We start from the raw sequence: 15923 nt of genomic DNA, 5'->3' as shown, positions 1-15923 counted from the left end.
AAGGAATACCAGGGTCCCTATGCAGAGAAAGGCAAAAAAAAAAAAACAACCCACCCCTGTGAGTCTCTTGCCTTGAAAGCCCCAAGGGGTTGTCGTAAGTCGGCTGTGACTTAATGGCACTTTACACATAAACAAAGTGGGGGGGTTTTGTTCTGGAATGCACTGGGACTGAGTACCAGCACCTTTTGAGGGGGCTCTTGTAAGTCCTGATGGGGAAATTAGTGAAAATTGGCACAACCTTATATATGGCCGCTTTCACACATGGCAAATAATGTGTTTTAATGCATTTTCAGTACACTTCAGCAATCACGTGCAAGTGGATTTTCCTGTGGGCAACAGAAAAATCCATTTGCAAACTACCACTAAAATGCATTGAAAGTGCGTTATCTAACGTGTGTGAAAGCACCTATGAGTACTGACAATACAAAACTTTCAGCCAGTTAAAAACTCACCATTCATTGAGTCAAAAGCACCAGAGAGGTCTACAAATTGTTTGGGTGTGAGGCAAACGATGCAAAATTAAATGATTCGAGAGGGCTTTTCTGCTCAGGCAACAGGTTCACAATGTACAAAATGCTTTTAAAAACTTGCTTGGATAAATAGTTCATGTGGTGTATTCAAAGCTGCCTTGAATGCATTATATGTTGTGAAACATCTAATTGAAGTGTAATGTAAAGCTTCGTCCTGGGCTAGGATCCAAATCCATCCAATCGTGTTACTAGCCCAGGAAGCACCTAACCAATCACCTTCTAGCAAGCTCCCTGAGCGGGAACATCCGTGATTGGTCCTTATGTGAACAACCTTATTGGTTGGTATTTGTACAGTGGGTGTGGCTACATTAGCCGGGAATGTTTAAAAGCAGGACAGCTGCAATGTAAAGGCTGTTCTGGCTATCAGATGTTGATCTGTGTTGGAGTTGTGTTCAAGTTGAAGAATAAAGTTGTGTTCTTGCTGAATCACTCTCCGACTGCTTTGTTAAGTGAGCGACTTAACAGTTCAGGACTGTGGTCTGTACTGCTGTGTATAGCTTATTGTGAGTAGGATCTCATTGTGTGGTTTTTGTACTGCCTAATGTGTCACGTGGTCCCAGTCATCTAAAATCCTAATGCATTCATTATTGAATGTCCCATTTTATTGATTGTACTGACTCACTCTGTGTAATCTGTCTTGAGTCCTTGTGAGAAAGGAGGACTATAAATAATGTAAACCAAATAAAAATAAATGACTGTCTGAGGTCTGTCCCGCCCCTCTGTCCTTCGGTCACCCTGGACTCCACTGGCACTCTGGCCATAACCCCCGTTGCCCCGGGAGGCATGGGCAACAAGTTCTTGTTAGAGCCACGGGTGACCCTGTAGCCCCAACAGGAGGAGAAGGGAAGACCGGCCCCACCCTGGCTCGAGCCACGGAGCATACCGGAGAGCCAACACCAAAACCCAGCAGGGGACGAGGATGGAGCCAAGCCCGGGAAGGAGGTAGGGTGGGGCGAGGCAGCTCCTCCCCCCATGCTGAGAGAGGAGGATTGAAGATGGTCCCCCTGGGAGCAGTGCTCAAGGTACACACATCTGTAGACCCTCCCACCGGCCCCTCTGAAGGAAGATGGGGATTGGTGGGAGAGGGGAAGGGGGTGGGTTGGGAGGCTAATTTAAGCCAGGCAGCTCAGGCAGGCTGGGGAGGAAGGGCACGTGTTTCCCAAAGGGGAAGCAGGACGATTAGAGAGAGGGTACCTGAGAGCACATGAGCTGGAGTGGGGGATAAGAGTGAAACTAATCCCCACCCCCAGCTACATCTGAGCCTGCCATTCTGTCGCTACGGGCTAAAAAATCATGTCCGGGAGGCCCCAAACCTGCGAGTGATCACCCCCGGCGGAGCCAGGACCTGACAATGATCCTGGACAGTTCTCATACCTCCTCTTCTGGTACGGTCTGTTGCAACAACTTACTTCTTCAGAGCAAAACTTTCTGAAGGTGCCAGGCTACACATCAGTAAGAGCAGCAACTGCTCGTTCGCATGCATTCTCTGTGACGGCTCACTCTCGCCTTCAGGAATGGCCAGACTGTGAGCCCAACTCCACATTCATATTGTAAAGAGTTGGGTCTGAATTCCCTGTGGAGTATTCTCTGCATCTGGGGCCGCAAAAACCAGGATCACGAAACTGCGGACGAAATCGGGAGTCAAAATGCAGCCCCGCAGCTTCGGGTGTGAAATTGACATGTTTGTGCCAAGGCAAACGGTGCTGCGTGGCAGCTCTAGTGAGAAATCGCCCAAGGAAACGTCGTCATCCCCCCCCCCCCGTGCTGTTTCCATGTGGGAATATGGTTGTGGGGGGAGGCAGGAGCCCTTCTGCTTTCTGTGGTGGCATTCCTAGCCTGTTTGGGCTCTTCTCTATTTTCAAAAGGCCCTTCTGAAGAAATGAGCTGTGACTCATGAAAGCTCCTACCCCTGCCACAAGTTTTGTTAGTCTTTCAGGGGCCACTGGACTCTTGCTCTTTTCTACCGCTACAGACAGACTAACACGGCGACCCATCTTGATCTATCACCCTTCCCCACAAGTTGGCGTGTGGCTGTGGGGAACCCAAGTTTGGTCTTGGGAACCCAGACCCAGCTCATTAAGAACAGGAGTGTGTCATTTGGCCCTGAGGAGGTCAGGAAACCCCCCTCCCCCTTTGGTCGTTCTGCAGAAAGTGCAGGACGGAAATATTCAAGAGGAGGCTCCAGGGCTCTTTTTGTAGAAAAAGCCCAGCAGGAACTCATTAGCATAATAGGCCACACCCAACAGCAGGAACTTATTAGCATATTGGGCCACACCCCTGACAGTACAGCTCATTAGCACATTAGGCCAAACCGCCATGTTACCAGAAGTGTGGTCATCCAGCCACACCCACCTTTTGCTTGTTATTCTGTTTACCTTGTTTGTTGTCAAAACCCAGGGCTTTTTGCATGTTAGGCCACACACCCCTAATGTAGCCAATCCTAATGAGTTTCTGCTGTTGGGTGTGGCCTATTATGCCAATGAGTTTCTGCTGGGCGTGGCCAACTTGGGAGCCAGCCGGAACTCCGTTCCTGTGCGTTCCTGCCCAAAAATAGCCCTGAAGAGGACATTTGTATAATTCAGTATAATGGAGCAGCTCAAGAGGCCATTTTTATAAGGGAGAGGGTTGAGGTCTATTGCAATGTGCACTGCATATCGGTATCACTGTCCTTTTTACTGCACTGTTTTCTTCCTTTGTAAACCACATTCTGCATTATAGTATGCCACGCTTTAAACCATTTGTATTGTCTTGGGCATTTTTTAAAATTTGCATCGTTTTCTAGTTCCATAATCCTAGCCCCACTGCATTGTTTATTGGAGGCTTTGCTATTTGTTTGGATTGATTTTTTTTAATATTTTGTCATCCGCCTTGCGTTTCAGTGAGAGAGGCGACCTATAAAAGAAGCAAGTCAATTTTTAAAAAAGGCAAAGTGTTGACCTGCCCTACTTCTGTCTTGCTGAAAACCTGCCGGATGTCTCACTATTATTTTTATGTCCAATTCTGAACACAGTGCTGAAGTGCAGATTTTTTTAAAAAAGCCCCGTGGGGCCATGTAAAAAGAAGGGGATTTTTCTGCAAAAATGGGGAAACTCCAACATTTGCAGAAAAATCTGAAAAGTCCCACAAAATGTATTTTGTTAACCGAAACTGTGGAAAGAATGTTTGCACTTTTGCAGAGCTCCCCAAAAATTTAAAAAATGCAATCCAAGATCTCTTCTGAGATCAAAACTACACCTGGGAATTATAATTTTTTTTTAAAAAAGGATCTACCGATGGAAAGGGAGAAAGTGACAGCAGAAAGAAGACATAGCAATAGTAGAAGTGTGAGAGGAAGAATCATAGAATAACAGAATCACAGAGTTGGAAGGGGCCACACAGACCACCCAGTCAAACCCCCTGCCCAATGCAGGACCAGCCTAAAGCATCCCTGACAAATATTTGTCCAGCCTCTTCTCGAAAGCTGCCAGTGAAGGGGGGCTCACCACCTCCCTAGGCGGCTGATTCCACCTGTGAACCACTCTGACCGTGAAAAAGTGTTTCCTAATATCCAGCCGATACCTTTCTGCATGTAATTAAAACCCCATGCTTTAGGTCCTATCTAATGTTCCCTCTAAGCTGTGGAGCCTTGTGAGCAGAAATTCTACTTTGTGAGCTGCTGGCATTAAAGTTGTGAGCAAGCGATTTGGCTGCTGCATAAATTAGTTTGCTCTGGAGCCGTCCTTCCTGAGCTAAGGCAAAAAGGTGTGAACCAGAAACTAAAAAACTGTGAGCTAACTCACACTAACTCAGCTTAGAGGGAACACTGGTCCTATCTTCTGCTGCCAACTGGAACAGCTCCTTGCCCTCCTCCAAATGACAGCCTTTCAAATATTTAAAGAGAGCAATCATGATGCCCTTGGTAGAATCAAGATGGCCTTGGTAGAGGCAAGACGGGGGAGGAGGAGATGGCAGGAATGAGGCCTTGACACCAGGTGGGGGGGGGGGGCGGGATAACTGGAGGAAGAGAAACATAAGAACATAAGAACATAAGAGATGCCAATGTTGGATCAGGCCAAAGGCCCATCCAGTCCAACACTCTGTCACACAGTGGCCAAAAATACCAGGTGCCATCAGGAGGTCCACCAGTGGGGCCAGGACATTAGAAGCCCTCCCACTGTTGACCCCCCCAAGCATCAAGAGGACAGAGCATCACTTGCCCCAGAGCCCCTATCTATACCTTGTGGCTAATAGCCACTGATGGACCTCTGCTCCATCTGCTTATCTAATTCCCTTTTGAAGCCGTCCATGGTTATAGCCGCCGCCACCTCCTGTGGCAGTGAATTCCATGTGTTAATCACTCTTTGGGTGAAGAAGTTGGCAGTGGTGGCATGAAAGGAAACGGGGGGGGGCAGCATGGAGAGGATTGAAGCAGAAGTGCAGGGAGGATGGGGTTCCCCTGTCCCAGCCACCACTAGTCAGTTCTAATTCTGGGAGAACTCCAGCCTCCACCTTAAGATTAGCAACCACCCCAAGGAAATCTGGCCTTGGAACAGAAAACCCATGCTCCGCACACTTTCCTTCCCAAGCCCCTCCCCCCATCTGCTGGGCACTGGGACCAGGACCTTGGGATTGGAAGCCTGTTGCACCTTTGAGCTCCGTGCCCCCCTTGGGGTAAGCTGGTTCGACCGATCAGCACTTTCTCTGAGGAGAACAAGGCCCTTTCTGCACGGACAGCTTGCTCCGGAGAATCCAAGGAGTCAGGCTTTAAGGGCTGACTTCACAGTCGCACACATTCCCTCTGCACTGGTTTTTTCCCCTCCAGTATATTTACTTGTGTATCCTGCATGCATTCTGCATCTACAAGCAAAACCCACATTTTTTTGAGCTAACTGGCTGCTTTGTCTAAGATAAAGAGAAGGGCAAACGCCTTCCTGAACTTTAAACTGCAGACCCAACTCCTCCCTCCCTCCCTCCCTCCCTCCCTCTGAGATTTAGCAAAAAGAAAGGGAAGGGAGGGGGAAATCCAGGCCCACACATGCAAGACTGACCCATTTGGGGGCAGGGAATCCCCTAGTCTTTTATATTAACTGATTTCTTCTTATGCTGTCTCTGGGCTTTTTAAAAGTTTGCCTGAACAGGAGGACACTTCCTCTTTTGTCTTCGGAGAAGGAGGGGAAGAAAACAGAATGGGGAGGGGGCGTCAACATAAAAAGAGAGGTGGAAATGGGGGAGGGCAGCGGGCAGCACTTAAATACAATTCTACTGTAGGGCCTTTCTGCACCTGTCTTTTTCCTCGGTTTCTGAGCGCATCTCAGTCTTCCGTTCTGCATTCCTCCCGCTTTTGCTGCCGCTTTGCGTCGGGGCGTCTTCTTGGTTCTGCATTTATTTTGGGGGGGATCAGCACTCAGACCACTTCCAGCACACTGTTGCCCCACACTTCCCAAAAGTGCTTTAGCTGTGCAACTTTGTTCTGCTCCATTTTGAAATCGATACTGCTATTTAATAGAATTGTTTCTGCGAATATCTGCTATTTCAGCCTCTTTCTCTTTGGTCTATGTTAGGCGGCCAATTTACATGATAACAGGTTTCCTCATGGGCGATTGCTGAGCATTTATATTTGTTTAGAGTCCACAGCAGTCTGGAGGATGGGAGAGCTACTGGAATAACCAGTTTTTCAAGAAGCACTTCTAAGACAAACAGACTTCAGTCACAAACATTGCCCTCAAAACAAAAATGGATGCAGGGATTGACGGTGTGCATTTTGATTTGATACTAAGCATTGGCAACTGTATATTATCCCTGGGTTATTCCCGTTACATAATGTTAGCGAACATTGCCCTGTTAACACTGAAATGCCTCATCCACTCAATGTCATTCCAATTTTCCTGGAAGAATTCCTCCTACCAGCCAGGGCTCTGTGAAAAAATAGAGAGAACATGGGGCACTGAAGGGAAGGGAGAAATATCATGCTGGCACCTTGGCTACTCCCAGAGGTCATTTCGGGGGGGATCGCAGGGGATCGCAGTTCCCCTGGGTGAGGTACGGGGGCAGGGCACATGACGAAGCCCCGCCCCCTGCTTCCGGCCGCCCCGCTTCTGGCCCTCATTCAGCCAGGAGGAGGCAGGAGAAGAGGGAGGGTAAGTTGCTTCCTCCCTGCCTCTCCCCACCCCTGCCTGCCTGGGGCCAGGGAGGGCCTTTGCAGGGCTTCCTTGCACTCCCGCCGGCCTCGTGGGGCTCCCTCCGGGCCCCTCATGGGGCTCGGCAGTGGAGCTGCAAGGCTGGCGGTGTTGGCCTTATGACACACTTCCGGTGATATCAGGGGGTGTGGCATATGCTAATGAGTTATGCTAATGAGTTCCCCTAGCTCTTTTTCTACGAAATGACCCCTGGCTACTCCTTTGTCACGGCAGGACCAGGGGGCGTGACACAAGGAAGCAAAAGTCCAGGAACAGTCCGAGGTCAAGCCGGGCAAATCAGGTAGCAAGGTTCAAGCAGGTTTAAATCACAGTCCAAAAGCAGGGTCAGACATACCAAAGTTTCAAGTCCATAAATCACAACAATACCAGAGGAGTCAGAGATGAACGCAGGGTCAACAAAGCCAAAGGTCAAAAGCCGAGGATCAAGCCGAGAAGAATTCCACAAGGTCTGGAGCAGAGATGCAAGGATTCAGGTCCTGAACAAACAACGTTTGCCAGCACAAATGACTGCTGGCAACAGACTTGCATATATACAGTGCTAGCTAATCAACTCATTAGCTAGCCAGGAGTGAGGACAGGATCCTGTCAGTAATCAGGGCTAAGAGATCTTCTGGCACGCATGCGTGCATTCTGCCTTCGCTCTCTCAGCTGTTGTCTTCTTACATTCCTGAGCCTGGTTACAGGTGGAGGCGAGTCTGATGATGAATTACTGGGCTGCAGCAGAGACTGATCCCTTGCAGGTGTTCCCTGGGAGGCTCTATCCTCCTCACCACTTAGATAGCTTTCAGCTACAGGATCCAGTCTTTGCCTTTCTGCTGCAGTACTGTCCTCAGGAGCCTGTTCAGGGTCCTCAGGAGCCTGTTCAGGGGCATCAGCAAAGGCAGGCATGACATCAGCAGGGGCAGGCATGACATCCTTCTCTAAAGGATAAGAGCAACCAGGGCTCAAAACACACTTTTTTCTGTGAGTAGGCAGAAAGCATAATCCGCAGAGACTTGAGTTTCTGGCATGAAGTGCTGAAGAATAATTGCATATGCAGAATGAAAGGATATGTTTCAAATCAAAGGCATACTGTCTCAAGTTCTGGGGAAATTGGGAGTAAAGACTGAATGCAGATCCATGCTCGGACTCTTTAACCATTTAGGCAAGATGACCCAATATTTTTACAATCTTGACATCCCTCTTAATTGCAGATCTTTTCTTCTGACCAGGGTTAATGCGTTTCCCTCTAGAATACTCTATGGCAGATACCATCAAATCCCAAGACTGTGCCCCTGTGATCTCAACTCCCTGGACACGATTGAGCATATAATTGTCGAATGCCCCCTGTATGAGCTACCTCACAGAAAATTCCTTCTAACTTGGCTCCTTCCTAAAAGTCATTCGAGTTATTTGAGCAACAAGTCAAAATGTCAACTTCTCTTGAATGATTTGATCCCTGAGATCACTAACGATGTTGCCAAGTTTCTTACAGAAGTTCTTAAGGTACGAAATTTTAGATAGTATTATTTTGATTGTACTAAGTCTGTATGGAATCTTAGGTTTTAATTTTACGAAACAATGTTTTATATACCTTATGACTGATGATATGCCAATAGAGGCCTATGAACAAGGACTGAGTGCAGAAAGGCCCTTAGAGAGGATTAGCAATTCAAAAGTGGATAACAAAGAACTGCTGCAAAAGGAGTTTTGGGAACTGCGAGGCATCATTTTACTGGAAGTAGTCTGAGAAGCTTAAATGGAATATAATACCATCGATTCCATCCTCCAAAGCAGCCATTTTCTCCAGGGCAACTGATGCCTGTAGTCTGGAGATTCATTATGAGTCCTGAAGGTCTCCAGGCCCCACCTGGAGATTGGCAACTCTAGGACATCAACTATCAAATTTGCTTTATTTTTTAATCTATCATGGTCAGTTCTAAATCATTTCAGAAACATGTTCTAAAATCCCACTGTCCTTTTAAGGAAATTGTTTGTTCAATCAGGGTTTTTTTTTAAAGTTCTCGTTTGGCCCTGATGCACTTATCCATTTTCTTTCTTTTTCTCTTGACTTGCCTACAAAAATTATCCAGACAATCCTTTCCGTTGATTGATAATGTTTGCAGCTTCCTACAGTTAAATAGACAAAGAAACCTGTACTTTTCTTTTACAGCAGCCAGATATCTAGATATCTAGAAATCTAGAAGTTAGGGCCTGCAAAATGGAGATGTTCTGCCAGGCCTATGGTCGAGGCGACAGAAATCTATGATATAGGCATCCCCTACATTGTGGGCTTACCTCGTGTGTGCGACCTCCCTGTCCATCTTATTGGCTCACCCACGTTACTAGCTCTGCTGTATTCCATCTGTATTGTCTCTCGTCTGCTCCCCACCCACCCAGTATTAGTCGCCATCTGCCTGCACGAATATGGGGACCCCACACAGGAGCAGATGGAGACAGATTGATTAATTGGTGCCATCGATTATTATTGTCACTGCCATTGGGTTTTAATTAATAGCTATATTAATTTAAGAGGTGGACGTTGCATTTGTTATATTGTAACCCACCCTGAGCCTGCTTGCAGGGGAAGGCGGGATAGAAATCAAATAAAGAAATAAAGAAAGGTCCTGGTCACACCAGCGGGAAAAGCCACGTCGGAAGTGTGGCTTCTTAGAGCCACACCAAAGGAAAGCGCAGCATTGGGATCAGACGCTTCCCACAAGCCACCGCACATATTCTGTCCAGCATGATCACATGGCTGGGGGAAGCGAGGCAAAGACGGGTGAGCCGGAAGGGACGGGTTGGGGGCAGGTGGGCGACGCTTGCCAGATGTTGGCATCTGATCTCGCCCGTTTGATGCACCCTCAACCTGTCCTCTTCGCGGGGCAAATCCTCCTGTGTGACCGGGGCCAAAGATAGCTTTGGAATTTCTGGTAGCTCCCTCAAAAAGCATTGGCATACTTCAAGTCCAGAAGAATGGGCCCCGTAGCTACTCTAATAAGAATAGTAATATCAATGGCAGCAAACGAACAGCAAGTTTCATTGGTAGTAGTTAGCTGATGCTGAAGTTCAGCTTCAGATCTTTGCTTTCCGCAGCAGTGAAAATCCCTGCAGTGTTGTTTTTAAAACTGTGGGTTCCAGGACTCTGGCCCTTGCTGCATTCAGTCTTTACTCCAGTGTTTCCCAGCACTCAAGCTGGTACACCTTTGATTCGTCTTTCTTGCTTTCATTTCTGCATATGTTAATTTTCAGCGGATGTTGGTACCGGAAACTCCATTCTATGCGGATTATTCTTTCTGTATTTTCCCGATTGAAAATGCGCGACAGTGCAACAGTTTGTGGCAAAAGGTGTGCACAGACTGGCAGCAAGAAAATCTTGTTCTTAAAGTTTCTCTTCCTTTCTGCGGAGCTCTGACTCATCTAAAGGGCTGATTGTTAAACTTTTGACCCAGCAACCGTTGTGTTCATTCAGGGCTATTTTTGGGCAGGAACGTACAGGGACGAAGTTCTGGCTGGCTCCCAAGTTGGCCACGCCCAGCAGGAACTCATTAGCATAATAGGCCACACCCAAAAGCAGAAACTCATTCGGATTGGCTACAATTAGGGGTGTGTGGCCTAACATGCAAAAAGCCTGGGTTTTGACAACAAACAAGGTGAACAGAATAAGAAGCAAAAGGTGGGTGTGGCTGGATGACCACACTTCTGGTAACATGGGGTGTGGCCTAATATGCAAATGAGCTGTACTGTCAGGTGTGTGGCCTAATATGCTAATGCGTTCCTGCTGTTGGGTATGGCTAATGAGTTCCTGCTGGGTTTTTTCCTATTATGCTAATGAGTTCCTGCTGGGCTTTTTCTACAAAAAAAGTCCTGCATATGCTAATTATCGCCTCGAAAAAAACAAGGGAAGGCAATCCTTCTTGGGCAACTGCAGGCCTCAAGAAAGATTTGCATCAGATTAATACTCCTCAAGTAAACTAAAAAAGGGATTGAAATGTTACCTCACAAAATTATAATAATTCATCTGAGTAGAACTTTATTCGATTAAAAAAACAACAGGGAAAATATTGGATGGGAGAGTTCACGGCATCAAATGACACATGCAGAAAGCAAATAAATTATAGGATAGCGCCACCTCCTGTTCTACTATTATCATTGCAGTGCTTATACTCCTGGAAAGCAGCAGACGGCAGGAATAGGGGAGGGAAGTGAGCGGTGTTTAAAGGCAGGCAGAAACACTTCTACTTTAGCCTTTTGAAATTCAATCAGAATGAAGAAGTGCAGCAAAGCACGTTTTGAGAGATGCAGGGCAAAAGTGTGCCGAAAGCAGTCTGACAACTGATTCCTATGAAACAGATGCAGGCCAGGAACCAAAAAAAAGAACCCTGCAACAAACCTGAAGTGAAAGCGGGATGGAATGCAGAAGGGAAGAAAAGGATACACTTTGAAACCACCACGGCTAAATACAGATGCAGAGAGGGCCATTTCCCACAGTAGATTTTTCCTCACCGGGCGCAAACCTGAAGTTTTCTCCTTCTTACCCGGCGTTTTCGGAATTCTCCGTTTTAGCGAGTTCTGAAAATGTGGGGTAAGACAGAGAAAACTGTTTGCGCCTGGTGAGGAAAAATCTACTAACGTGCAGTTTTTAAAAAGGTCAATGCAGGGAATTTCACTACTGCAGAAATGGTCCTACTGTGAGCCCTGTGAAGGCTGATCATTCCCTGCCTCCCCTTCCCTTAGCATCCCCTTTTGACCTCCACAGATGTCTAAGCTGGAATTTGGGGGACATGGAGATCCGGTTTGCATATCAAGCGCCAACGTTTAGTTCAAGCCAGGGGTTGTTTCGTAGAAAAAGAGCTAGGGGAACTCATTAGCATAACTCATTCGCATATGCCACACACCCTGACATCACCGGAAGTGTGTCATGAGGCCACACCCCCGGACCTCACCGGAAGTGTGTCATAAGGCCACACACCCCGCCCCCAATGGTCCCGGCCGCCGGCGGCGGCCTTGCAGCTCCACTGCCGAGCCCCATGAGGGGCCCGGCGGTGGACCTGCAAGGCCGGCGGGAGTGCAAGGAAGCTCTGATTAAAAAAAAAGAGTAATCTCATGGACATTAACTCTTTTTTGGGGGGGGAGAATTGATTTCTGATTGGCAACGACAGAGTGAGGTTTCAGGCCGAGTAGCCATCTTGGTCTGCAGTGAAGAACTGGATTCGAGTCCAGGAGCACCTTAAAGGCCAGCAAGATTTCCCAGGGCATGAGCCACCAAGAGTCAACGCCCATCTGACCAAGGGAGCTTGTAAATAAACAATATAAACAATAATACTTATAAACAGTAAAACAGTGGGATATATATTTTCTCCTAAAATAATTTTTTTTAAAAAACTTTTCCCATGCCTCATTTTCCAAATACAAATTTCCCACACACACACAGTGCATGTGTATTTTTTTTAAAAGCTTTATTTAAAAAAAAACCAGTTGCTTGCATCATCTCTCCCTTATAATAATTGAATAGCAACATTCTATATAGCAACGTTCTAATTTTGGCCCCTTTAGTGTTAGGCCAGAAGAACTGCCACTCAGAAGATACTGGCTGGGTTGACTGGCTGCTTTGTGCAGTCCCGCCCAGCGTTCCAAGGTCATTTGCATATGGAAGCTGATTGGACTTCACTCCATTCCACACCTCAAACTCCCCCCCCCCCGCAAGGCAGTTGGAATTTTCAGTTGCATAACATACCTCATAGGGGAGAGGAGAATGATGTCAGCTGCTTTGGTTACCACTGCAGGGAAAGGCTGCCCTTTCCCTAGGCAGAGGCTGGATGTGTGTGTGTGTAAAACTTAAGACAGACAGGCAGATAAAGGTTGGCTGATGGTTGCCAACTCCAGGTTCGAACTCCAGGACATAGGGTTGCCAACTCCAGGTTGGAAACTTCCAGGATATTTTAGGGATGAAGCCTGCTGAGGGTGGGATCTGAGGAGGAGGAGGAAGAGGGGGACCTCAGACAGATACAATGCCATGCTGCCCACACTCCAGACAAGCTGTTGCCAGTCTCCAGGTGACAGCTGGAGAGATCTTATAGCTTTGGTGCTACTTCAAAGTTCCCCAGGAGCCCAAAACAGAGTAGTGTTTTGGAAAATCTTTAGGAATTGTTTGGTGCATTTACGATGGGGCTCCTGGGGAACTATTGTTGCCAATCTTGGCCCAGCAGCCATCAAACCATTCTCTTCAACCCCCTGCTGTGCAGCTGACTTTCCCCTAGGGTTGCCAATCTCCAGGTGGGACCTGGAGATCTCCCACTGTTACAATTGATCTCCAGATGACAGAGATCAGTTCCCCTGGAGAAAATGGATGCTTTGGAGGGTAGACCCTATGACATTATACCTGCTGAGTCCTTCCGCCCCCCCCCCGCCCAATGTTGCCCTCTACAGAATCCACCCCCCAAACCTCCAGGTATTTCCCTCCTTAGAGCTGGCAACCCTACATTCCCCTCAGTGCCTGTTGGTAGGCAACTAAGCTTGGTCCTGTCACCTACTTTGGCCTTTGGGAGAAAACACATTGGGGCCAGTCCTGATAGGGTTGCCAACTCCAGATGGGAAATTCCTGGAGACTTGAGGGATGGAGCCTGAAGAGGGTGAGGTTTGAGGAGGGGTGGGACCTCAGACAGGTACACTGCCATAGACTCCACCCTCCAAACCAGTCAGTCCCACATAGGGAACCATTGTTACCAATCTCCAGGTGAGGGCTGGAGAGCACTTAGAATTACAACTGCTCTGCAGAAGGGAGGGCAGAAGTCAGCTGAAGTCAAAGGGGCAGATAATGGTAGGTTGATGGTTAGCTGGGAAGGAGATGGGGTTGCCAACTACATGCTGACAAATTCCTGGGGATTTGAGGGGTGGAGCCTGGAGAGGGTAGGGTTTGCAGAGGGGTGGGACCTCAGACAGGTAGAATGCCATAGACTACACCCTCCAAACCAGCCACTTTGTCCTGGGTAACAATTGCTGCCAATCTCCAGGTGAGGGCTACAGATCACTCACAATTACAACTGCTCTTCAGGTAGCAGAGATCAGTTCCTCTGGAGAAAACCGTGGACTCTGTCATTATACCCTGCTGAGGTCACCACAGCAAATTGACACTGTTTGACCAAAGCCAGAGCACTGCCCCAGAGCCTCTTTCTAGATCTCGTTGTATTGCTTTCACAACGGGCTTTACTGCTAGTTTAGTGATAAATAAGTTTTTCACTGGGGAGAAAACAGCTGCGTGAGAGATGGGGACAATTTGCATTGGGAAGATGGCGTGTGGGAGAAAGGAGGGTTTCAGCACCCGACCTGAATCCACAGCTCACTGTATCAGCTTCTGTTTCCCTCCCTTAAAACAGCAGGAGATCCATGGACAGATGTTCTGCTCTCACCTCTCATTTTCCCCTTACCAGCTCAAATCTTCAAAGAATGCTCACAACAGATGTTGACTCTTCTCCCAGATCCTCCCGTGTACTTGTTCCCCACAGCTGGGCCTACTTTGGAGTGAGAATGGAGACAGCCCTACTCTCTTCTCCAAAGGGAGCTTTTTGTCAATTTACACCCATGTTCTTAAAAGCAAGAAGTAAAATGAGAAACACCACGGGAGGCTGGAATAAAGCAGTCTCCCCATGCAAAGGCCAAAGTATTTTCCCGTGGGAAACATTTATTTAAGAGTAAGAGGTAAGGTATTCATAGGATTTATTTATTTATTTATTCAATTTATACCCCACCCTCCCCACGAAGGCGGGCTCAGGGTGGCTTACACAACATTTCATAAAAATTAAAACCTATATAAGCATATAAACATATAGGCCCTGGTCACACTGGGGGGAAAGGTGCAGCTGAAGTGTGGCTTTTTTGAGCCGCATCAAAAGAGAAGTGTGGCGGCGGGATCAAACAGATCCCCCGAGCCGCCGCGCAGTTGCTCCCCAGCATGATCAGATGCGGGGGGGCACAGATGGGTGAGCGAGGCGAGCCCACTGCGCATGTGTGCGCCTGCGCAGTTTGGCAGGGGGCCTCGCATGCTGCCGGAGACGGGCATGCCGGCGATCCCACGGCCGCCCCTGCTGCGGATTTTCTGGTAAGTAGTAGTGTTTTGTAGGGTTTTTTTAAATCTGCATCTTCAGCCGGAAGAGACGGATCGGGGACGGGTGCACACCACTTCCCAGATGTTGCGGTGTGATCGCGCCCGCTTGATGCACCCCTGATCCGTCCCTCTCGCGAACCAAAGCCTCCCGTGTGACCAGGGCCACAATATAAATAGCAATCAATTAAAACACAGTTAAAACACTGGAACATTATCAGATAAAACAACTGCAAACATTATTTCCAATGTGGCTTAGGTGACCATATGATTACCATAACTTTCATACCAGCTCAGTTAGCTCACTTATTACGCGGTGGGTACAGGCTAGAGACAGCAATGGTAGGCTGGGGCACAGGCTGAAGGTGAAGGTATAGTAAAGCCAGGGCATAATATAGGAAGCCAGAAGCATAATAATTTTGTTTCTGCAATTAGGTTGATCAACGCACCCGATTCACACTACTCATATACTTTGTTGTTGTGACATTTTTGTGTTGCCTGCTCTCTTCTCTGCTCCTCTCAGAGGTCATTTCAGGGGGGAACGCGGGGGAACGCAGTTCCCCCGGGTGAGGTGCAGGGGGCGGGGCACATGACGAAGCCCCACCCCCTGATTCCGGCCGCCCCGCTTCCAGCCCTCATTCAGCCAGGAGGAGGCAGGAGAAGAGGGAGGGTAAGTTGCTTCCTCCCCGCCTCTCCCCACCCTTGCCTGCCTGGGGCCAGGGAGGGCCTTCGCGAGGCTTCCTCGCACTCCCGCCGGCCTTGCAGGTCCACCGCCGGGCCCCTGATGACACAGGGTGTGGCATATGCTAATGAGTTATGCTAATGAGTACCCCTAGCTCTTTTTCTATGAAATGACCCCTGGCTCCTCTTCCCATCAACAGTTTCATCTGATCTCTAGGTCAAACTTGCTGACAATATTTTTGTTGCTGTGTTTGCTCTTCAACAGCTTGAATGTTCATTAACATTCTTCCATAGGTCCCATCAACTGAACCACTACCTAGGGAGTACTCAAAAAGACTGTTCTTTTCTTTAAGGTTTTTTCCTTTATCCATTTTATTGGTTTTGGAGAGGACTTGGGGGACATCACTATTTTCCCTGCAAATATGTACTACAGTTTTAGTCTGACGGCTCATTCAC

The sequence above is a fragment of the Gekko japonicus genome, unplaced genomic scaffold (genome assembly GCF_001447785.1).
Source record: "Gekko japonicus isolate JY-2015 unplaced genomic scaffold, Gekko_japonicus_V1.1 scaffold1152, whole genome shotgun sequence".
Classification (NCBI taxonomy): domain Eukaryota; kingdom Metazoa; phylum Chordata; class Lepidosauria; order Squamata; family Gekkonidae; genus Gekko; species Gekko japonicus.
The sequence above is the reverse complement of the archived record's forward strand: the minus strand, read 5'-3'. Positions refer to the sequence as shown.